General features: G+C 32.4%; 1 long non-coding RNA gene across 2 annotated transcripts in view; it reads left to right on the top strand.

The window, feature by feature from the left end:
- The window catches only part of LOC110092755, a 28,319-nt gene extending 18,591 nt beyond the window's left edge, over positions 1–9,728 (top strand). For both annotated transcript variants that reach the window (XR_003700656.1, XR_002302620.2), the window contains 2 exons: positions 8,775–8,858; positions 9,337–9,728. This is a non-coding gene — a long non-coding RNA (uncharacterized LOC110092755). The remainder of the gene's footprint in view (positions 1–8,774; positions 8,859–9,336) is intronic.
- The last annotated feature ends 15,776 nt before the right edge of the window (positions 9,729–25,504 follow it).

Consider the following 25,504-nt stretch of genomic DNA (forward strand, 5'->3'; position numbering starts at 1 on the left):
TGGGATTCCGCCCTTGAGAGATCGGATGGGGGCTGAGGAGGCGTCGGAGATGGAAGAGGGAGTCGGCTAGGGCGACTGGTGTGGCTTTGGTGGTGTGGAAGCAGCGTGAAAGAGCGAATGGAAGAAGTATCACTTCGACTCCTATTTAATGATGCAAAGAGGAGCGAGATAGAGGTAGGTTCACGGGATCTCTGCAGGATTTCCGATCGAGACATTGAACGGCGCCGAGCTACAGGTATTTTGCGAGATTTCTTGTGGGATTTCAGGATTACGTGGATTTTTGTTTTGATTTCTTTTTCTCATTTTTTTTTGTTGTTGTTCATTATCTGATGGTCAACAACAAAATTTCTGAACACTTAAAGCTTATAACCATCAAAAGATGCATATCACAATTTACCACCTTATTCTATAAAATAGAAACATTTAAAATATTCCTTTTATATGTATATAATTACAGAGCAACTAATAATCCAAAATATTTTTATAACAATAATTCACATACCTCTTCTTAGGACTCAACTCATACAACTATACAACAAAACACAGTTTTGAATTGACCTGAGTCTACTTGGTATCCACCTCATCCAATAGCCAGAATAAAAATCAGATGAGGTATGAAGCTCATAAAGATTTACAATTCTAATAAAAAATACAATAAAACAATATAATGAATAATATGAATGTATTCATAATTGAATTAAACTCATCAATTATTTTAAAAATAATTTAAAATATATACATGTTCATATGAACTAGAAATAATAGCATGTTTGCAACAATATCATAGGTAGACTCATATCATGTCCCTTAATGATTAAAACATCAAACTTTGCATTTATTTATTGCTTATGCTACTGTTCATCTTTCATTTTATTTGAAGGAGTGTGTGTGTGTGTGTATATATATATATATATATATCGTAATTAGATATCTAAGGTTCTGGCTATCAGATAACATAAAATTTGCTTCTATGACTTTATAATAACGTTCAATGAAGCTTAGCTAAAACTCAACATTATCTCCATTGAAAAACATTGAGGTCTTAATACTTCCATTGTGGTCACTTTTGCCCCACCTGCATGCATAGGTATTAGAACATTTCATTGCCAACCATCATCTAATATAATATTCATTAGACTTCAAAATGTCTGATTTATCATTTGACTTGTTATTACATACTTCTTGACTGAATATAAAAGACGTACTTAATACAATACTGGTATAAGAAGAATAAGAAGGCGATCGAGCATTCTTTGCTTTTCTTTCCAAACATGTTGTCAATAGAAAATATTTATATAATTATATGGTACTTTACTTTAAACTTGAATTATTAAAATTTACTTGTGGTTGCTCTTACCTGAATATTTGGATGTAGACATGCTCAACAAAAGGAAGTAACCCTAATGCTTCACCCTTCATTTTACGCAATAGCAATTGTACATGCCTAGAAATTAAAGAATTTGTTTTTTTTACATTAAAAATTGCATGTCTTACTCCCACGGCAAGTTGCCTCTTCAATTCCGACATCTCGTACCTTTTTTTGCTTGTAAATCACCTACACAATCCACTTTCTTAATTTCTATAATTTATACAATTCTTTTTTCCAATAAATAGAATAAAATTAATTTATCCCAAAATAACAGTTTTACCTCGCAACCTCCCCTCTTCATATACCAGTTAAAATCCTAAATAACATTTGGGTAATTTAAATTAGAAACTTTACAAAGAATTGAAAACTATGCTACAACAAAAAATTCTTACCTCTTTTTCTTCTCCCCTAAATTCTCTATTCTCCATTTGGTGTCAAGCATTCTCTAAACAGTTACCCTTTGATCGGATGTATCAAATTCATATTCACTTTTTATTCACCGAAATATTAGTCCAACAGGTTTTCTACTTAGCATATCATGAACAAATTCAAAAGGTGATTTACCAATTGTTCTATTAATATTAGAGCTATGGTCAAATTCAAAAATTGGTAGAAGAAGATCCCATGCTTCAAAATTACCTGCAATAAATTGTCTAAGCAATTTGCCTAAATTACAGTTTACTATCTCATTTAGTGAGATAGTTCAAGGATGTAGTGGAAATCTCTCTCTTAAAAAATTTTGCATAAATATTTTTAGAAATGACCGGCGGCAAATTAGGCATCTCTATCACAAATTATTATTGAAAGTTAATGCAAGAGGACAATTTCCTTAAAAATAAGCAAGGATATGAGGCGTATTAGCTATTATTGTGCAGAGAAAATGTTGAACCTTTTTTAGAAAACCTTTCAACCACTATAAAAACGGAATCATATTTGTTGTCCTTTGGGGATCTCTATATGAACTTGATGCTCAAATCTTGCCATGAAACGAAATGCATACCTGCTGTAACCCGTCGGATCCATAATTTCTGCAGAAATCCTGCTCAAATCCTGCTGAATTTGGCGCCTTCTACGTCGTTTCTAAAAAATTTCACGCAAATCTTGCGATTCATGTACGTAGCCTCAACCTTTGGCCTCCACTCGTGTCAATAAAACAAAGAGGGAGAGGCTTCTCTTTGCCAGTTCTTCCACACACAGAGCCGAAACTCTGTTCTGCTTCCCCCATCTCTCTCTCTCTCTCTCTCTCTCTCTCTCTCTCTCTCTCTCTCTCTCTCGCAAGCTACGACCACCTCAGCTCTTTCGACATCCTTCCTGATTTTCTCTGAAGATCAAACTCCTCTAAATCTTCCTCAGCCACATACATCTACCATTCCATCTCCTTCACTGAACCCAGGCACCTCTTTTACCCGTCCGACCTCCCCCCATCCCTTGCGCGCTTCTTCGGCCAAATCACGTAGATCCACTAAGCAGAGAAAGGGAAATAGGGCATTTAAATTTCTATGAGATCTAAGTGTCCTAAATTTTGCTCAAATGCATAAATTCTATCCAAATCCGAGCAATCCTAACTCTAATTACAATTAATTGTAATTAATTATAATTAATTATAATTAATTAGTATTTATTATAAATTGATTATTATTAATGTTTAATTAACTATCATTAATTTTAATTAATCATTAAATACTAATCAATTGTTAATTCTAATTAATCTATATTAGTCACAATTAATTATAATTAATCATTACATTTAATTATAATTAAAAAAAAGAAGCTCACTCTTCTCTTACCTCGGTCCACGTGCCCTCCACATCGCCGGAATGTAGGTATATCCCTCTAAATCCTAAAACTCCGAGAACCCGCCTTCGACCCTTGCAACGCGACTAAACGACCACCTATACACGCTTTTCTTAGCGTGGTGGGAGGAAGTTCGTCACGGTGCTCTCGACGAAGCGGGTAATCACCTAAAGTCCCTTCTTCAGAGTTCGTAGCGCACCAGAAAATCGCCAATACATGCTTTTCTTAGCTTGGTGGGATGGGAATCCGGTGTGATGCATACAACGAAGTGGGGATACCCATAAGTACACGCTTGCTGGGAAACAACTGCTTTTCCTTTGCAATAGGTACCGAAGACCCATACACGCTTTTCTTAGCATGGTGGGGGATAAAAAAAATATACGGCCGCGGTGTCCTCGTCCAAGGATGCCTACTATACATGTTTTTCTTAGCGTGGTGGGAAGGCCCAATTTCCCGTAGTTTGCCCCTAAATGGGAGAGACGCCGAGAGGCTGTCGAAATTTCGGGTAAATGCAAGAACGTACTTGGACTTGATTTGGATTTATTCGAACACGAAGAACATGGATCCAAACTTGAATTCATATTGAACTTGAATTTGAACCAACGACAAAATAAAAATGAACTACAACGAACAAAATGTGGACTTGCATTAATATAAAGCACTTAATGAAGACTTGAGTTGAACTCAAACCAAATACAAATTCAAACTTGACTCGAATATGACTCAAGGAACTAAGACTTGAACACAAATGAACCTGAACTCAAGATGGGCTTAATTTGCATGTTAAGCATGACTTGAACATTTGAACTTGTGCAAAGATTTGACTTGAACTGCAGAAGAGTGTACTTGAACATGAACTGGACTTGTGGATTTGAACCATACTTGAGCTTGAATTCGGATAAGATGTAAAAGAATTAGAACTCTACAAGATAGCAGGGGACATATACCTTGAGCTTGCTACTTGAATTCAAGTAAGGACACAATTGAGACTAGACTTTGGTTTAACAAATAAGTGATCAAAATCTAAATATTTGAGAAGAGAATTCTAACCATTCAAGTATAATAATGTCATTAATGAAACTACAAGCTTCCAAGTCCAAGTGTAAGAGAGGTTGGATAATGCCTAAATTTGAACACGATACTTGTAATGACCAAAGCTCCAAAACAAACTTGCAAGCAATCATCAATAAGGAGCAAACGAAGAATGTAGTGACATGTGCATAAGAAACAATGCAAAGATCTTCAAACAAGTGGCTTCGTCGATCATTTAAATGCATTCAAACCAATGTCATATGTTCAACCAGGGATTCATGCATAAGTTGAATATAAACTCTGTCATGAAATTTTTGGACTGTTATACGTGACTTGTAAGAGTCGTGTGGATTAGAATAAAGACATTGAGGATAGTATCAAGATCCTTACACTTGCTGTAAATTACCTTTGAAGGCCAAGAACTCGCAAGTGGGGATTTGTTTGCAAATAACATGAAGATTGTGAAGTTATGAAATGGGGGCTATTGGAGTCGATGAGATCTTTCATAAGATCAAACATGACTTGTCCCAAGAAATAATCAGTAGGAATCATCACCTCAACTCAGTGGTTATCATACAAGAGCTCCAATGGATGCTAGTATTGAATGAGTTATGAATGTAGTGATACATTTACAAACAATACATGAAGATATAACAACCCCTCTATGAGGTTAAATAGCAAGCACATGTATCAAATAACCAATGAGCCATAATGCACGTAGTGGATAGTTAATGAAGGTGGAGACTATCTAGAATGCACAATGAAGGTGTTAATCCGTGAAGAAAGATTCACTAGTATTGCAAACCTACGAAAGGGGCTACTAATGAAGATGTAGATGAATATAGTAGATCATCAATCAACTTGAATGCAGGTAGTGACAGGGGACAAAGATCTATAATAAATATATGGGCATCTACAAATAAACATAGAGGACCTTTCATGTATACAGTGTCAACTTATGAATGACGACAAGCAAAATACAAAAGAGCTTCAACAAGTGCAAGCTCCTACGACCCAAAGCAGGAGATTCGTTAGTGCACTATGATCCAACTACAGAAAGCAAACAAGTAGAGCACGACAATCTACCTGTATAAAGTAGCGAACAATTCAATTTAGAAGCTGTTACGTTACGCCACCGAATTCGCAATGTTCGTGCAAGAGGACAGAAGACATTTACAAATATTTTGAAGTACCCCGCACGTGCACCGTAGTTTGTATACACATAGGTACACAAGGGGTAAGTATAATTACAAACACCCGCATGGGCCCCGACGAGCATGTTGTAGGAATACATGTGACGTTTAGGGATGTTGCGCGGGTCATCAAGTTCGAACTCGATCCTCCTAAGCAAATAAATAGGAGTCGACAAGGTTCAACAAATAATTATAAAATGCCCTCAAACACCGCATGGGCCCTGGTGAGCGTGTTATTAGTACACACGTGACGTCTAGGGATGCTGTGCGGGTTGATAAGTGAATTCAAGTTCAAACCCGATCCTTATATGCATATCAATAAGAGTCGACAGGGTTCGAACAATCAAACAAATATATGTGGTGGCGACCGGTATATTTGTTTTAATACGATCATATTAGGCCTTCAAGGCCTATAACAATGAGAATTCACTAACAAAGGCATAAAGCCTACGAAACTTGATCCCCTATCAGCAAGTTAATAGGATCGACAAGGTTTAGTCAATGAATGACCCCATATTTACCCCGATGATGGCCGTGTTGAATGCGGATCTCAACCGGAGAGGTTCACAAATGCTTTCAAATGTCTTCCGAGCTCCATCCAAATACCCACAAAAATCCAAAACTCAAAAATCCCAATATTTCAAATCCAAATTTTTTAAATTGAAATAAAACCATTAAACATTTAAAGCAAAATCCATCCACCCTTCGCAATAGTTTGTCGAGGTAGACAAATTAAAATTTACTTAAGCTCACATAGAGCTCAATGCCTAGTTGAAAATATCACTAGGATCCATTCTCAAATAATCTTATGCTAGTAAGGACGTGGTACGTGTCCTCTAACCGGCGATTTTGCCTCCAAATGGCACCGCATGATAAACGGTTATGACCCGGGGCCCTCTGAACCGAGTGGTTTTGCCGCCAAATGGCACCACGAAATATCGGTTATGTTCAGGGCCAATACATTCCTTAGTGGAATCAAATCCTTGAGATATGAATCAATAGGATATGAACGATAGGGCACAAAGCCATCTGTTAGCTAAGGTGGATTTAAATTTGTCCCCTTAGATAAACATTCACCCCAGGTCTACAAGGTTCCCTTGGACGAAGCAACCCATGGTTGCCGACAAGGATCCTTCTGTCAGGTTGGGTCGACTACGTCCTCTGACTATGTAGACCAGGGATCACGATGGCCCGGGATGATGGAACCATGGGATCTTGATTGGGTCCATCATCCATTCCCCCACCATCCGTTTTAAGTGCAAAATGGTGTAATTTCTATTTTAAATATCAATCTTCCAACCTTCAAATTTCCAAACTTTCCAATTTCAAACTCATGCTGCTACTATGCCAGATAATATGTATCTCTACATATTTGATTGACTACTAGCCTTAATCAAAAGTTCTCTCTCGTTATCGGGAGGGGTAATTAACTATAGGGGCTTGCGCCTATAGGAAACCAGAACTCATATTATAAAGTCCTCGCAAAATGAGGGTGAAATCTCTGGGTAGTGTCTTAACCCATCTGCCTTCCAAAATTTACCTCGGAACTTAATTCCGTTAAAACTCCCTCGCCGAAGAAAAAACAAACAGCGGGCGGAGGCCGGGGCCGAATTTTCGGAGCCCACATAACAGCTTAATTTGGCAACTTGACACTTGCAGCACCGGCCAAGAATACTTGAAATATCCATGTAATCTATTATGATAGGATGGGTAGAGGGACGTAAGGAGGGAGGAGTTTGTCCTCAAAGAGGTGAGGAGTTTGGAAGAGCGCAATATTCTGCAATTATTCATTAAGCATCCTATTACATGGCATCCCCTTGCAAAGTTTATGGTTGCTAGCTTAAGTATTGTAACCTACAAACAAACCCTAGAAAGATTACTATATCCATAGACATAAATAGCCTATATAAATATAAAATGAAGATTCATCGTCCACTAGGATATGCTGGAGCCGGGTCTAAAACTAGGCGGGTTAGTGGTGTGGATGACTATTCTAACAGAATATAGGGGTTGGACATAGACATGATTTAGACACAATATTAAAAAATAACTCTTTGTTTTCACTAAAGAAAAGCTTTTCTTTTGCAATTCTACCAACCTTCTAAATCAAATAATTGGAGTAAATCATTACTCTTTTCCATGTCTTAATTACAGAACAAAGATTTTGTTCAAGTCTTTAGCTTAGGTGAAAAAATAAAAAATGGTGAAGTGGGGAACTATTGAGTTAGTGTTAGACAGTTTTTGACAAAGTGTTATACATGTAGATTTTTTTTTTCGTGAATGATTTTCTTATGTTTGACATATTTTAGTGCTACATCGGACTTTGTTTTGCGTACAAAAAATTGATATACACTGCATACTTATATTTGGAGCTCCATGCATTATCATTTTTCCTTTAAAATATCTTTGGATGAAGAAATCACTGATAAGTTATATGGCAATACCTATTGCATATCCCTTTGACCCTACTACCCCTTTAGTATTTTCTTTTAAAGAAAATCTTGCTTTTTTGTAAGTTTGCATTGAGAGGTTCGTTAGAATTTTACTTTCGGGCAGAATGTTTCTTGCGCACCACTAATTTCTTTTACACTTTGATGCGACGTAAGCCTACCTCCTTTATTCATGTCTCCATATTTCTAGTATTATTTAATGTACCATTTGATAGTCTCTATTATTTTGAGTTAATTATTTTCATTGCAAATGCCATTTGTTTAGCAGTAGATTTATTATTATCAATAAGACTTGATTTCTATAAATAGTGCCTCAAACTTTATAATTCAATTTGTTGAAGACGGAATAAAGAAAGGGATTGTTTTTTTTTCTTGGCATCTACTGTGGAGATTGATTGTCTATTCAAATGTTCTATCATGCTTTTTTTTTTTCTGTCTTATGCCTCTCTTTCTTTGGAAAATTTATTTTGTATGGACACCGGACGGCGCTTGCAGACCAATCAGAACACGCCACATCACTTTTTTGCTTGCCACCGGTGATCGATATCATTGTGTACTGAGTGATGTGGCACGTTCTGGTTGGTCTCCGGACCGTCTGGTGTCGGCACAGAATAAGTTATCCTTCCTTCAAGGTGTTTATTTGTCTTATCTTCTTGATCTCTTCTATTTACTCCGCATGTTTTTTTTAACATACCAATTTCTTGTCTTCTCAAGAATCAAACTATTAAAAAACAATCCTCCACAGTTCCTGCTTAGGTTATCAGCCATTTTACTTTAAACACCTGTAGCACACTTATCAACTTGTATCAGACTAAAGATTCACTATTTTTTAGATTTATTCATTGCTAATCACTAGCCACACTCATCACCACTGCACCGCTATCTGTATGGTTTTCAGCGGTTCTTGTTTACTAGAGAACGCTTTTCTTGTTTCAGGTTTGTTTCTCACATATCTTGTACTATACTTTATGAATGGACATGGCCAACCTGCACTACTCTACCTGGTTCCTTGCACCCTAGGTACTGAATTACTCCCTCTATTTCTCTAGCTGAGGGGCTGTTTGGTAGCAGGGTTTAGGCTGGATTTGAGGCTGATTTGAGCTAAATCCAGCCAAACAGCCTAAAATGCAAAACCAAATCTCACGGAAAACGAAATCCGTTGTAGACGGAAAATTCCGCCAATTCGCTCTAAATCCCAGATTTTCGAAATCCTGTATTTTGCCGGATTTACGAAATCTATGACGCTAGAGGAAGAATCCGCTCGGTAAATCCTGCTCTATAGTCAAACAATCACATGAGATTTAAGAGGATGTATCATGAATGTTATCAAACAATTTTCAGGATTTAAGCCCCTCAGGATATCCGAAATCCGGATTTAGAGGATTTATGAAATCCTACCTAAATCAAATCTATGATGCTATCAAACAGCCCCTGAATGTTTATCGGTATTTATGTTGTTTTTAATCAAACTTGTCCTCTATTTAATGCTTTAAATCAGGCCTGATAATCATCCTTGGCTGGATAAGGGGAGAACTAAGGCTTCTGTGGAGCCATGAAAATCCCAATTCAAGTGATGCTTCAGCAGCAGAAGCCTGACAAGTATGGCTTTTCAATCTCATAAAAATGGTACATTTCAAGGTCCAATGAAATATTCATGTAAATAGACAACAGTGAAGGGGATTGATGATATTGCTTACTCTCTTTTTAGTTGTCAGAAGGCAAATCTCTCTTTGCTCAGAAGTAACAAAGGAGCTGTTGTCTGTTACTGGAAAATATGAGATTAATATGAGATTCCTATTTTAAGTTTTGGACTTTTTTTTGTAAATATTTTCTGTAGTTTCTTATTTTCGTGATGATTATTATGTAATATTCCCTTAGAATATTGATGTAGATATTGTGTTGCGACCCTTCATGTTCATAACAATAAATGGTTATTCTGAATTTAGTGGCAACTCCAAAAAATGGGGGATAATAAGGGGGAAAAGTGAAGAATGACAACAAGGGGTTTAGCTTTTAATATGCCCATGGGCTTGTTAAGAGAGTTGTACATGATGAAAACTCAAATCTTGATACAATATCTTAGGTTTCGTTTGGGACGGTTTTCTTACTGCTTCTTAAAGCAGCTTTATAGTATAAAATTTTAATTTTTGTACTAAAAAACTATTTTAAGAAGTAATAAGAAACTCGTCCCAAACAAAGACTTAGTTTGTGCCCTTATCATTGGCTTTTGTGTTAGTGTTGTATCAATTTCAATGGATTATCTTGGAAATTTTGAGGTTTAATATTTATTTGATAAGGTAGTATATTCTTGATATTAAAAATATGATATATATACATGTTAAAATGAAAATCTAGGGGATAAGTATTTGATCTAAGTTTATTAAGAAAATTTGAATGGATTATAATATCTTTGGTGAGATGACACTCAAAATAAATTTGAATTAAGATATGATCATTTTCATTATATTTTTTAGAAGAGTATTTATTATTTATAGTTCTTGAATATTTCTTTTTATTTAGATTTTTTGTTTCATTTATATATATAAAAATGTGGGATGGAAAATATATTTTGAGTTATTTCAAAAATATTGATGTTAAATGTAAACTTACAAGTTAGTAGATGCAAGTTTCGTTTCTAAACATCTATTTTATCTATTTGTAGGTGGAACAAAGATGAAAATTTTAATTGTGTCAAAAATAGTTTTCATAATATTTTTCAAGAGCATAAAATAAATCTTATATTCCTATTTGAAGCTATTATGGATGATAGCTTATATAGTTTAATAATTTCTTTAAGGAAATTTTTGATTATGTGGGAGGTATTATTAGTTTTTCAACATGATAAGAAGTGCACTAGTTTTAAGAAACTATCAACAATCACAAAAATACTATCATGTTTTTGAGAGGATTTTGACAAATTTTAAAATGAAATTTATAGATAGATCCTCCCATAATTAATAGGGGGGTTGAGAGAGTAGCATACTTACTAGCCTTTTGCTTAATTATTTTTGGCAAGTTTGTAAATAAGATAATGATCAATGAAGGATTCAAATCTATTTCTAGGGAGGGCCAAAAAAATATTTATTCTACTAATTTAATTGTTTAATTATTTTTGAAGTATCCTGTAATACCCTTAAAATAAAGCTTAATTATAAGGAAAGCTTAAAGAGATGAGTGAGAGATATAATTTTTTTTTTTAAATAAAGATTGCCATGAAGAGTAAAAATGATAAAGAAGGTGAAAATTGGGGTATGAAAATTGGAGTATTGAACTCTAAAGACAAGATGAGTAAGGTGATTCATGAAAGGGCATTTGTACCTTTGTTCTTAGTGTTTGCTTTGTGTTGCCAAATGAAAAATATTCTTGGCAAAATTATACCCATTTTGCATGCCTTCGATTAAAGCTTTTTTAGGTGTTGATAAAATTAAGGGCATGATGGTTAATATATTAAACAAATTAATTATGTAATATGTAGTGTCTCTAGTGTTTAAGAGATTGGATGATGACATGAAATTCCTTATCATAAATGGAATAACATTGCTTGATATCATTTGATTATTGTTAAAATCAAGTAATTGAATGATTATATGTATTGAGTACTCCACTATTGCCTATCCCAATGGTATCACAAGAAATTTTATAAGGCTTGGCAAAGTCAACAACCTAAGGATAGGTGAATAGGTCAATAGGATTTTAATTTGATTAAAAATTTTAGATGTATTGATTATTTGGATAAACTTATTCTTTATAAGGATGTTTATAATTAGGATCATGATGGTGACAAAATCCTTGATAAATTTCCTATAAAGTTGGCTAGATCATGAAAACTAGCAAAAGTTTTTTGTGTTTGTCACATTATGATTGACTTAACTTTAAAAGGGTTATGCTGGAGTCAATTAGTAGAAGCGATCATACTTAGGATTATGACTTCTCTATGAATGAAGAAATATTTTTTCATATTAATGTAAAAGTTTTCAAACTTTAAAATTTCAAACACAAGTCTAAGATATCATTAATATGATTTTTCATTCATATTATAAATCAAAATATCGGTAAGGTAAATTATCAAAAAATTTCTTATGAATGGCTTAAGTATGTTAGTTATCAATCTCATGAAAGTGCTAAGAACATTTGATAACACAATGGGTTTAAATAACCATTCATATAGACTACATAGTACTTGAATATTTATTATTATTTAATTAGATTTTTTGTTTTATTTATTCATGCATATAATGAAAATTTTATGCAATGGCGAAGCTGCATCTAAAAATAAATGATGAAAAATATATTTTGAGTTATTTTACAAGTACTGATGTTATATGTAAACTTAGAAGTTGGTAGATGCAAGTTCCAAGTCAATATTCTTACTTACTTAAAATCTTAGTAAGTTGCCTAAAAATTTATTCACAACTTTCATCTAAACATCTCTCATCTACTCTTTTTTTTTGAGGTGGAACAAAGATGAAAATTTTAATTGTCACAAAATTAGTTTTCATAATATTTGCTAAGAGTAGAAAATAAATATTATATCCCTATTTGAAATAATTATGGATGTAACCTATATAGTTTAATAATTTTAAAACTTAGATCTTAGATCACAAAAACAAATTAGAATACAATTAGCACATCTTAGACTTTTTTTTTTCCAAATAGCTTCTCTTTCAGTCATATTCTTCTATTTAGCTTTAAGCATAGAAATCTATTTACTCCTTAGCTTTTTAACATCATAGGCTTGAATCATTTTCTTCCCTATAGCTCAGATTCTGACATACCTTGATGTCTTTGGCTGATATCTTATTTCTAGAATTATATATCAATTTTCTTATAAGTGACACATGGAATTCATTATAAATTTCTGACATATGATCTGACAACTGTAACATTTAGGCATCTTTCTCAATCCTTTCAACAACTTCAAATGGTTCAGCATACCTTGGACTCAATTTTCCTTCCTTGCCAAATCTGTTAATGGCTTTTATGAGCTTGATCTTCACATATAAATAATCTACTACCTAAAATTTCACAGCCATATGCTTAACATCAAAATACTGTCATTGCCTGTCATATACAACCTTCAATATGTCTCCGATCAAATGAATCATTTTAATAGCATCATCAACTAAGGCTAACTCAATTAGATGTCTCTCACCCATGTTGACCTTCCTTTTGCCCTGTAGCTTGGGTCAAAGGGTTGACCTGGTCAAATTGACCAAGCCAGGCCCCCAGACCACCTCCCCTGAGTTCAGTGGGTCAATTCAAGCTTTATTTAAATCTAAACCCTATCTCTTGCTCAAACCCCTACTACCTTAGACTCAATTGACTAGGTTTACCCAAGTCCTATTGGGTCAATTTGACCTATTTATGTCAATTTAAACCCCTTTTAATCCATCAAAACCATTCATGAGGTTCCTTTGACTCAAAACCACGATTAAACTCATATATTTCCCTCCTAATTGACTTTAGATTTAATCCCCACCCTTGATCATGACTCTAAGCCTTTAAATAGATGTTTTAGGGTTAATTGGAGCCTCTCTTGAAAGTGATTATCTCCCTAGAATTCTCTAAGCCGAAATCCTTTGGTGTGAGAGTTCTCCCCATCTCTTTCCATCTTTCCCGAGCTAAAGCTACCCTTGAGACCTCACCGGCGATGATCTTTGGGCGAGAACAAGCCTAGATCCGTCCAAGGCTTGTTACGGGCGATCCGTGGATCATTAGACCTAGAAATCAAGAGGAAGATCCATCGTGGACAGTCTATATTTCAAAATCCAGAAGATATAATGGTGAGAATTCCTCAAAATCTTAGATCTAGGTAACTACACTTAGACCTATATAGCTTTCTAATAAGCACTTTTCAAAGCTTCCAAACACCTCCCCATGACTTCTATTCATGTCCTTAATCTACATTTAAAATTTCATCAAAATTAGTTAAGCCATCCTCGAAAACAAACCCTTTTTCGTTTTAGGGTTACATAATCCGTCGTGTATGAATTGCACTAATTTTGAGCAGTTGATCTTTAAAAATATATATTTTTATTAAAATTAAATTCATTTTCTTAAAATCTGATTATATATTTTAATAATTATTTTAAAATAAATTAATTTAAAAATTAAATCTATTTTATGTCATATTTATTATTATTTAAAATAGTTTTAATTACTTAATATTTAAATACTTAGTTAATACTAATAGTTATTAATTACTTTTAAAATAAAAATAATAAATATTTCTTTATATATTTTATTTTCAAAAATAAAAAAAAATTATTACTTTCAAATTTTTAATTTAAAAATTATGTTCATATTTATTATTTTAAGTAATTTTTAATTAGTTAAATAGTTTATTTTCTAAACTATTTAATTAATAATTAATTACATTTAAAACATAATTACTTTCCAAATCTATAAAAAAGATTATTTACCTATTAACTTATTTTGATTTCAAAATATTTTATATTTATTTTAACCTAATTTTTTATTTTCTTAAATGGTAATTATTTCAAATTATTTTAAAATTATCTTTAAGTACTTTAAACATTGATAACTTATATTTAATTCATTTCAAATCAGATTTTAGCATATAATACCTTAAATTTCTGAGAAAATTATGTATTTTATTTTAAAATTATTTTCTTTAATCAAAATAATATTTTTATAAATTATTTATCTATTGTTTGATTATTTTAACTATTTAAAAACTATTTAAATATTAATATGTTAATTATTTTCAAATTAAAAAAATATCTTGAAACCTCATTTGGGTGACCAGTGGATCCCTCACTCATATGAACATTAAACTATTTTTAATTATGTTATTTTTAAACTCATAAATTTATTTACTTTATATGTATTTTAAACTATTTTAAAATTACATATTGATACATCGTCAAAAATTTATCTTGATCGGGCACGAATCTCGTTGCAGAATTGAGTTAGAAACTTCTAAAATTAATTCAGAGGCCATCTCAACTTCGATTTCAACAAAATTATAGTCAAACTGAGCGTCTCGGAAATACGAATCCAACGACACCAAATTCGACTCAATCCGAGCCCAAATAAGCCCAAATCAAGGACCCGAAGCGCTGTTGGAAGTTTCATAACACCGTTTGAGTTACCAAACGGTGTCCGATTTTAGCGAGCTTATATTCAAATCGAGCTTAATTTAAATTCCATAAACTTTAATACTTAACATAATTTAATTTATTAATTTTTTAAATATTAATTATTTTTAAATATTAATTATTTTTAAATATTAATTATTTTTAAATATTAATTATTTTTAAATATTAATTATTTTTAAAATATACTTAAAACTTTAAAAATTCATAATTATTTAATTTTAAATCAAATTTTTACATGCAATATCTCATATTTTCAAACCTATTTTTTCTTAATTATATTCCCATTATTTGATTACTTGATTATTTAAAGGTTATTTAAATAATTGTTATATTTATTATTTTTAAATTAAAAATTATTTTTTAAATTATTTTGAATCCTCTCTTGGGTGGCCAGTGTATCTCCTCAATATTTATTTTTTTCTATAAATTGATTTATTTTTAATTTATATATTTTTGAGTATTTTAAATATTTTAAAATTACATATATAATTAAATTTCCTTTGTATTGGGGGATCCATTTGATAAACTTTTGAACATATGACATGCTTGTGAACACCATTTATGGGGGAGAGGATTTAGTGGGTGATTGAGCCCCAATCATCCATTAATCGCATCAATAAGCATATTCACACTTTATTTTACTATCTTTTGCATATGTAGGATGCACGAGCACTTAACTTAAACTCTTCTAGATCTTGGGATTTGGTGTGTTTATATTTGTTGCATTCCCTACATGGTACTTAAGGTTTAGTCGAAAACTCAATTTAAATCTCAATTAACGCAACGACACCTTGAGGCGACACCTTGAGGATAATAATTAAGGACACTTCTAGTGAACTTAGAAAATTTTTAGGAGTTATGATAGATCTCTGATTGATATGAAATTTTAAAAACTTAAACTTAGTGATATCCTAAACCTCACAGAACTTTTTAGAAATTTTTAGGACCCTTTTGACCCCTTAATTAACAAACCCTAATTTACACGTGAATTGGGCCCTAATGACTTCAAAAAATTCAAATAAATCCATTTTAACACAAAAAATTTCCATAATATCTCAAACTCTTTAAAACTTAATGCTTAATCTCAAATAATTAAGGCATATTAATTGGAATTCAATCTGAATCTTAATTTAATTTTAATTAAAATCACATTTTTGCCTAAATTAAATAATTAAGAAATATTAAAAATTCCAAAATTTTACATAACACTTGAAAACACTTCTTTAGGTTATTTCTGATCTTTGGGGTGATTCCAAATAATTTGGAGCTGATTTAGATCAAAATCATAAAATCCCTCATTTATTAAACAATTTTAATAATTCATTTAATTGTCTGAACTTCAAAAATTCATAACTAATTATAAAAAATTCCAAATTGGGCAAACTAAATGGCATTAAACTCTAATTAAATTCTAGTATTTTGTAAAAAAGTATTAGACTTCTAGAAACCAACTTAAAGCAAAAAGTCAACTCTTCGGTCAATCATAGTTCACTAACTAGGATCCAAAACTTCTAAAATTTATAACGTTGCCTAGAAAACTCTAAATCCAGTAAACTCATAATCTAACTACTCCCCTTAAGACTTAATATTTAATTAAAATACTAGAACCCTCAAATCTAGTCTGTTTCCAATAGTGAACTTTTAGACCCCCATTTACTTAACGTATAGGAGAGCCCCAGACCTTCAAAAATTTGCTAAGGAAACTTAAACGTTAAAGATTACTAACTTAAGTGTTAAAACTAATTCACAAACTAAATAATTAAAAATGGATTCCAATTCATTAATATTTAAACTTTAATCAAATTTTCCCTTTTGGCTTTCAACAAACTCGAACTCGAAGCAACTTGAACTAATTACCCAACATAAGAACTATCCAAAGATACACAAGCATACTACACACATATAGAATTATTTTCTAGGGCACCACTTCAAGCTCTAGGATTAGGGATGATATTTTACTTTTCCTTTTTTTTGCGATGTGATACTCTTGCATGTGACACATGTATTGGTTGTTTTTAGTGCATTGTGATGATTATTTTGATATTTATTTTATTATTATGCTTTCTCTCTGTAATATGGTTTGTGTGATAGATTTCTCATGGGCTAGGGGCACTTTGATACTAATGTCATCTTATGCAGGTGGCCATACTCATACAGCGCTAACATAGGGGGCAATAATCATTAAGCTTTAAAACTAACATTGTTTCCTGCAGCTGCTCCAGAAATTACTAATGCCCCCTCCCTAAATCAAAAAGATTATGACGAAGTATGTTTCCTTTTATGCATAAATATTAACTACTTGGGATATTATTGCTTGTGATTTTTATTATGATAACCATGTAAGAGAGTTTAGATTTTATTTTTTCAAATATAATGTAATTTGTTTTATATCAAGTTGTAAAAGTCTTTAAAATCATAATATTTCAAACACTAGGTACCAAAAGAGAAAAAGAAAGTACATTTATAGGAAATTTTTTTGTCATTTGGGTACCTTTTTGGAGGACGAACTATATAGAGTTCAAAGGAAATGATCCAAAGGGAGGTGATCCGGAGAAGAATGATCCACCTGAAGACGAAGTCTTTAAAATGAAATGCCTGGCTTTTAACACTTACGTCATTCACTAGAATTAGAATTCAAGATATTATTGATGGGGCCTGGCCACTACTACTTTTTTATACTCTGGTTGTACTTATACGGCACTTGTCGTGGATTTTCTTACTTTACTTTCTATAGATTTATATTGATGTATTTATATTAATTATGTAGTAGAAATTACATATTTTTTTTAGGTTTTTTTCTTGCATGTGCTTGACCTATTTTAGTTAGGCTCTTTATGATGAAAAAACATTTTCTACTCATAATTAATATTTAAAATTTTAAAAATTAAATAATTTATAAATCTAAAAATCTAGGAAATAGCCAAAATTGTTCGGGATCGCATGCATATTATTGTATTTTTCTAAAAAAAAAATATTATTGTATTTTTCTCTCTCCTTCTAATAAGACACTTTCTTGCCGCGGGTTAAGTCCAAATAATCTGGCCTATAAGGATGAGATGCCAGACCTGGGGAAGCCCAATCTTTTCTAAAAAATTATTTTATATAAGCCTTTTTAAAATCTCAAGCATTCATGATTTGAAGTCTTTCAACTAGCACTCATTGCATTAGAAACCAACTAAATAAAAACTTTAATTGCATTAGCTCTAGGAGCATTCACCTTACATAACTCCAAGGCCAATTAGAAAACTCTCTAGACATCGGCTTTACTTCCAAAAAACTAATCTACCTACTTATCTTTCATAATGACCAGATAACATGGATTTTACGCGCCTAGGTGATTAGCTGAGTTTCCTTTTCAGGCAAGATATAACCCAGATTGTATTAGTTAGGACACGGGTGTTAGTGTTGGGTAGAACACTAAACCTATCTTATATTTAGGATTAAAGGCTACTACATTCGGTGTCTAGTAGTATGCCTCATCGGTGGGTAAGCTCCCTATTCTTTAGGGACTATAAATTCTACTTATCCTTGTCACACAAATGCCAACACATCCATCCTTTCCCTCTGCATGCTTCGAGTGTGTTGCTTCTCTTTCCTCCACTTTCTTCTTAGTGTCTTAATTCCTTCGAGTGTGGATATGAGTCTTGTATGTTGACTAAGCCCTTTTGAACCCTTTCTTTCCCTTTGAGTAAGATTTCTTAGTCTCCCCTATGTGTTAATCACTTATCTGGAAAGAATAATGTCAGATCCTTAATCAATAATTTTCTTAAGCCCTAGGCTTGATATGTAAATTAACTACGGGGGCTTGCGCCCGTGGAAAACGAAACTCCACCATCAAATAAATCCCACTCAAGTTAATGTATCGGATGGGAGAAATCTGTTGTTACAATCAGGTGGGGGAAATCTGTTGTTACAATCAGATAGCATATATTACTACCCATCAGGGTGAGCTAGCGAGAAATGGTATCCTCAATGGCTAATCATATGTGCAATCTAATCTGCCCTTCTATTGGTCCGCTTGTAAAGAGCACGAAGGCCTGTGATCTATTTTATCCCTCAGGGTGGTGTAGTTGTATACTGTCTGCCCTCTGTAGCGGATCCCTCTCGGAGGTCCACAACCCACCTCTGCCAAAGTCAATGGAGTCTGGCACTTCCTACTATACAAAGCTTTGTATGGAGTCATATATATATATACTTGATTGAAAACTGTTGTTGTAAGCAAACTCAATCAGAGGAATCTATTCGTCCCAACTGCCACCAAAATCTCAAATTCATAGTATCAGAAGATTTTCTAAAACTTGTATAGTCCTCTTAGATTGCCCATCAATATGAGGATAAAAAGCTGTATTAAAATGTAGTTTTATTCCTAATCCTTAATGAAAAACTCTCCATAAGCTTAAGATAAACCTTTCATCCCTACCAGAAACTATAACTCTCAGTATCCCATATAATCAAATAATCTCACACATATATACCTGTGCCAATCTATTCAGTGAATCAGTCTGTCTAATAGGAATGAAATGTGCAGATTTCGTCAGTTAATCAACTATGACCCAAATAGCATCATGCCCCTATCTCAACATAGGAAAACCCATAGCAAAATTTATAGTCACAGCTTCCCATTCCCACTTTGGAATGATTAACGATTATAGAAAACCTAAGGATAGTTGATGCTTTGCCTTCACTAACTAACATGTTTCACACTTCAATACAAAATATGTACATCATATCCTTCTTCAATCCAGGCCACCAAAAATTATATTTCAAATTAATATATATTTTACTATTCTTAGATGAGTAGTATAGACTGAATAGTGTTCGCATTGTTCAAAATCTTTTATTTTAGATCGCCCAAAATAGGAATCCATAACATATCCTTGAAAAAATAATGCCAAAATAAAAAAAAAAACAGTAATTCATATTTCTTACTAGATCTAATCTGATCAATCAACTTCGGATACTATGTATCTAACTTCCGAGTTTCCTGAATCCTTTCTTGTAAAGATGGATGAATAATAATCAAAGCCAACAAATTTAAATCTCTCTTAGTAGATGAAATTAGATCCAATTGTAATCTTTCCATATCCTATATAAAAAACTCATTAGAAGTAAGTTAAATAAATGAAACTCCATAAGATTTCTTGCTTAAAACATCTACTATAACATTAGCCTTGCTAAATTGATACTAAATAGTCAAATCACAATCTTTGATTAACTCAAGCTATCTCCTTTGCCTCATATTTAGATCTTTCTGAGTTAATATATACTTTAAACTCTGATGATTAGTAAAAATCTCACAACTGACATCATATAAGTAATACAACCAAATCTTGAAAGCAAATACAATAGCAGCTAACTTTAAATCATGCATTGAATAGTTCCTATCATATGGCTTCCATTATTTAAAAGCACAGGCTATCACTCTATTATGCTACATCATAACACATCCCAAACCTCTTAGTGAAGCATCATTGAATACATGAAATCCTTTTATACTTGAAAGAAGAGGCAAAATTGGAGTAGAAGTCAAATAATCATTTAATCTTTGAAATTGGCCTCACACTAAGGTGACCAAATAAAATCTACTGACTTCTGAGTCAGTCTCATCAGAGGTATACCAATTTGAGAAAATTCTTTCACGAACTTATGATAATGCACACCATACAAAAAAAACTACATATCTCAAACACAATAGTAAGCCGCAACCACTAAGTGACTGCCTAAACTTTTTGGGGGTCTATAGAGATACCAGCATTACTCAACACATGCCCTAGAAAAGTAATACTCTTCAGCTAGAACTCACATTTGGAGAGTTTTGTATATAGCTCATGCATGCTACCTAAAAGCCTCCAAAATAATTGTCAAATGTCTTGTATGATCTTCCACAGAAAAAGAATATACCAAAACATTGTCTATAAAATAATAACAAACTGATCCAAAAAATATTTGAACAGTCTATTCATCAGATCCATAAAGATGGCTGGTGTATTTGTCCCCCCTAATGGCATAACTAAGAACTCATAATGTCTGTACCGAGTACTGAAAACTATATATCTTCATCACATCAATTTTTCTCACCTTCACCTGATAGTAGTCAGATCATGAATTAATCTTTGAGAATATATAAGATCTAACAAGCTAATCAAATAGATCGTCAATCCGTGCCAGAGTATACTTGTTCTTGATAGCGACTTTATTTAACTTCTTGTAATCAATGCATATACGCATTGTAACATCTTTTTTCTTCATAAATAGATTAGGTACTCTCCATAAATATACACTAGGATGAATACATCCCCTATCAACAAACTCCTAAAGCTAATTAGGTGTTATCCTACATGAAGCCTTAGAAATTGGGGTTGTACCCACAAATATATCAATATAGAACTTTATCTCTATCTAGAGGCAAACTAACTAAATCCTTAGGAAATAAATCTATAAATTCCTGTACTATTAGGACATTTTAAAGAAGAATAGAATATATACTAATATCTCAGGCTGATACAAGAAATAACATGCAACTTTTCTTCCATAATCTATATGTTTCCACAATATAAATCAAATAAGACAAAACACCTTTAACTCCTTGAAGTGCACACCTATCACTACCCAAAAATATTGTAACACACTTATTTATGTAATGAATCTGAGTCTCATACCAACTTAACCAGTCCATATCGAAAATAACATTATATGACAAATATGTAATAAAATAAAACTAGATTTTCACTTCTTATAAGAAATCTCAATATCATAAAAATAAGATTTACTGTCTATTATGCCATCTCTAATCGGTATGGTAATAGAAAGAGAAACAAGTAATACAACTAAATGCAATTGTAGTAAATCAAAGAAATGCTCAAAAATAAATGAATGGTTAGTTCTAGATTTGAATAAAATACGACATGGATGCTCATAAATATAAATTGTATCTATCACAATATCTGAGGCATCTCGAGTCTCCTACTGAGTCAAACTATACACACATAACTGAACTGTAGTTGTAATAATAATAATATCAGACTCTCTCTAACCACTACTAGATGGCCTACCTGCAACTAAATTATAGCCACTACCTCTACCAGTAAAACTCTCAATAAAGGTACAAATCAAAACTATCATTGGTCTCCCTACTAATCTAATTGAACTCTCAGATCTGGGCTCAAAATGTTAGTTAAATCCTGCCTGTAGACACTCACTATCTGGTGGCCTTCCTGACTGCATCTAAAGCACTATCTACTCATCATATAACGCTGACCAAAATGACATATACCATAACTTTGGCATATAGGTGCCCCACTATTCAAAACAAAATTGGCTATGATGTCACTATTAAAGGTTCTTTTAGATACTAACTGTCCACCTCTCTTGAAATCTCCAAGTATAAATTTACTCTTCTTCCAGTAAAACTAATTGCTAGATGTCTCACCATTGAACATATTCCTAATAGCAGTTCACAGTTATGGAGTGGCCATCAGATCATTCCCTATCAGATGATCTCTATCCACAAGTTAAGAAAACAAAAAATGTGAAATGGTATTAGTGGTTGTCACTAAAAATCTTGAAGTCCTCAAAAAAAATTTGTAGCACTTCTTCATGGGAGTGCTAATTAATTATAGAGTATACCTAGCCAAAGTAGTAAACTTTGCCTCTTATTGTATAACTTTCATACTATGTTGAATTCATCTCAGAAAAGTCTCCTGTATCTACTGTTGTGCATAAGGTGGTACAAACCAGGCTCTAAACACATATGAGAACTGCTCTCATCTAATCAGAGAATTTAATCTTCCCAAAAATTTCTCCTCCTACTCACCCATACAACAGTGCTCTGCCTCATCATCTATTAGAAAGACTACTAATGGTATATTCTTCTTAGAAGGACACTACATACCATCAAATTCTTTTCGAGCCTCTTTAACCAGTCCTCTACTACTTTGGGCTCAATAGTACCCTCAAATCTCGGAGGATTCAATCTCAAAGTATCTATAGATGTTTGTTTACATATTCAGATCTCACATAAGGAACATTGCTATGTGCCTCACCCGTCATCATAGCTATCAAAGTAGCAAACTACGAAAGTGTATCTAAACTAACTATAAGGCAGTATTATATTTAGTAGCTGCTTAACTAACACTATGTCCTTCTATCATATATAGGTATGGTGGATCCATAATGACATAAAATATGTAACTGGACACACAGGCACATGAAACAAAAATAATGAACACTCAGACAGATTTTAAACTATCCCACTAGACTTATAAATCAATTCCTATATATCTGTTTTAGGATTCAATTCCAAAACTATTACTCTGATACCACAAAAGCTTGTCACACCCCAACCTGATCAGGATAGATCCAATTATGTTGAGTTGAGCCAGGTAAATCCTAATATCTAATTTTCAAATGTTTCATATTATCTTCTAATTTTATTTTAAATAAAACTACATACTACAAAACTACTAACACATTCAAATATTAAAAATAAACTTATCTATAAGATTTATTTCATTTCATCAAAATGTATCTACACTACCATACATGACTATATGAAAAAGTTACGTAACTAAATAATAAACTAGTAATAATTATACAAAAATTAAAATAAAGAAATACCCATAACCTCATATTTGATCCTGAACTATTAATCAATATTATTCTTCACTTTCACAGATCCTAAAAATTAGAAGCAAAATCAAAATGAATTATAGCAGCTCATCAGGCCACACCATCCGATCTAAATTTCTAAATTTTTTTATTAAGTTTTGCATCATATTTAAAAGCAATTAAATAAAATCTAATAAATCATTATACTGAGAAATATAATGGGAGCATAACCATTATTCAATTATTTAAATAACATTATTGAGCAAATAAATAAATTGTAATTCATATCATAGAGTTGTACATATAGCACTCCCTGAACTTAGAAAGAATCTCAAAGGATTCTGAAGCCTTATGACTCCCTTTTGTGCTTATAGCACCAGAACATGCCCGTAGGCACCAAAATATATATTATAACCACCAGAACATATCTTAAAAACACTAGAATATTCTCTAACACAGATATGATCTCAAAGAATTATGTTTCCTTATAGCTTCGAGTATATGTTTTTTAATCATATAAGTATACATTTCTTCACATAAGTATATATTTCATTACATTGTAATAGTTGAATCAAAATTTAACACATGTCAGAATTTCATAATATTCTATAACATTAGACAACAAAAATTTATACTAATCAAATTTTTACGATGTCAGAACATAACCAAATTACAAAAGATTATGTAAAATGCTATTTTAAAACATTTCTTGTAATATTACATTATTTTTTGGTGCCATGATTATTTGTTATTTTATTAAAATCACATAGATTCCAAGATAACTGGTATAAAATTTTCATAAAATATTCAAAACATTCATAATCGTAATCTCTATAACATATAAAAAGTGATGGGGAAAAAGATTTTTTAGTGCAAAGTTATATGCATTTTTCGCTAAAAGAAATATAATTTAATCAAAAAATTTGGTAAAATTTTATATTTTTGAAAATTAAGATAATCATAATGTGACATACCTCGATATGGACAACTTTTTTAACTGGGTCGACAGTTGAAAACGGCCCAAAGAGGCTGAAAAATCCTCTTCTTCCTCCCTAAATACTCTTCTTGTGTCTTTTTCTAATCGGGTCATAAAAGGTTAGTCCAGATGTTGAACCTACACCCTAAACCGAAGGTCATGAAAGGGTATTAGTAACTTTGTTCTTAGTATCTGGTTTGTGTTGCCAAATGAAAAATATTCTTGGCAAAATGATTCCATTTTGCATGCCTTCAATTAATTTTTTTTTTTAAGGTGTTGATAGAATTAAGGGCATGTTGGTTAATATATAGAAAAAATTATTATGTAATATGCATTGTCTATAGTGTTTAAGAGATTGGATGATGACATGGAATTCCTTATCATAAATAGAATAAGATTGCTTGGTATCATTTGATTTTTTGTTAAAAACAAGCAATTGAATTATTTTTATCATTGAGTACTCCACTTATGCCTATCCAAGAGGTATCACATGAAATGTTGAAAGGCTTGGCAAAGTTAGCAGCGTGCGAACCCCGCTCCCGTTGCCGCTCCGCCTGCACGCGAACCCCGCTCCACCTGCGCGCGAACCCCGCTTCTGTCCCGCTACGCGAACCCGCTGTGGGAGCTCCAGTGATTCGAACCTGCGCCCGTCCCCCCTCCGCCTGCGCGCGAATAATTTGAAATTATTAAATCAATTAATATAAAATTAATTACTAAAACTTCGAATAATTTATTAAAGTGTTTTAAAATTCAATATAAAAAGTTACTAAATTATAATTAATTATTATAAAAATTTAATATTTTTTTTAATTATTTATAATTTTAATTAATTTATTATAATTAATTGAATATTTAATTTTATTTAATTTTAAATAATTAAGTTTTAAATTTATATTATAAATAATAGTTTGATTAAACAATTCTTACTCTCACCAAACTGGTGTTCCACCGTGTGTTGCGCG

Source organism: Dendrobium catenatum, unplaced genomic scaffold (genome assembly GCF_001605985.2).
Source record: "Dendrobium catenatum unplaced genomic scaffold, ASM160598v2 fragScaff_scaffold_540, whole genome shotgun sequence".
Taxonomy (NCBI): domain Eukaryota; kingdom Viridiplantae; phylum Streptophyta; class Magnoliopsida; order Asparagales; family Orchidaceae; genus Dendrobium; species Dendrobium catenatum.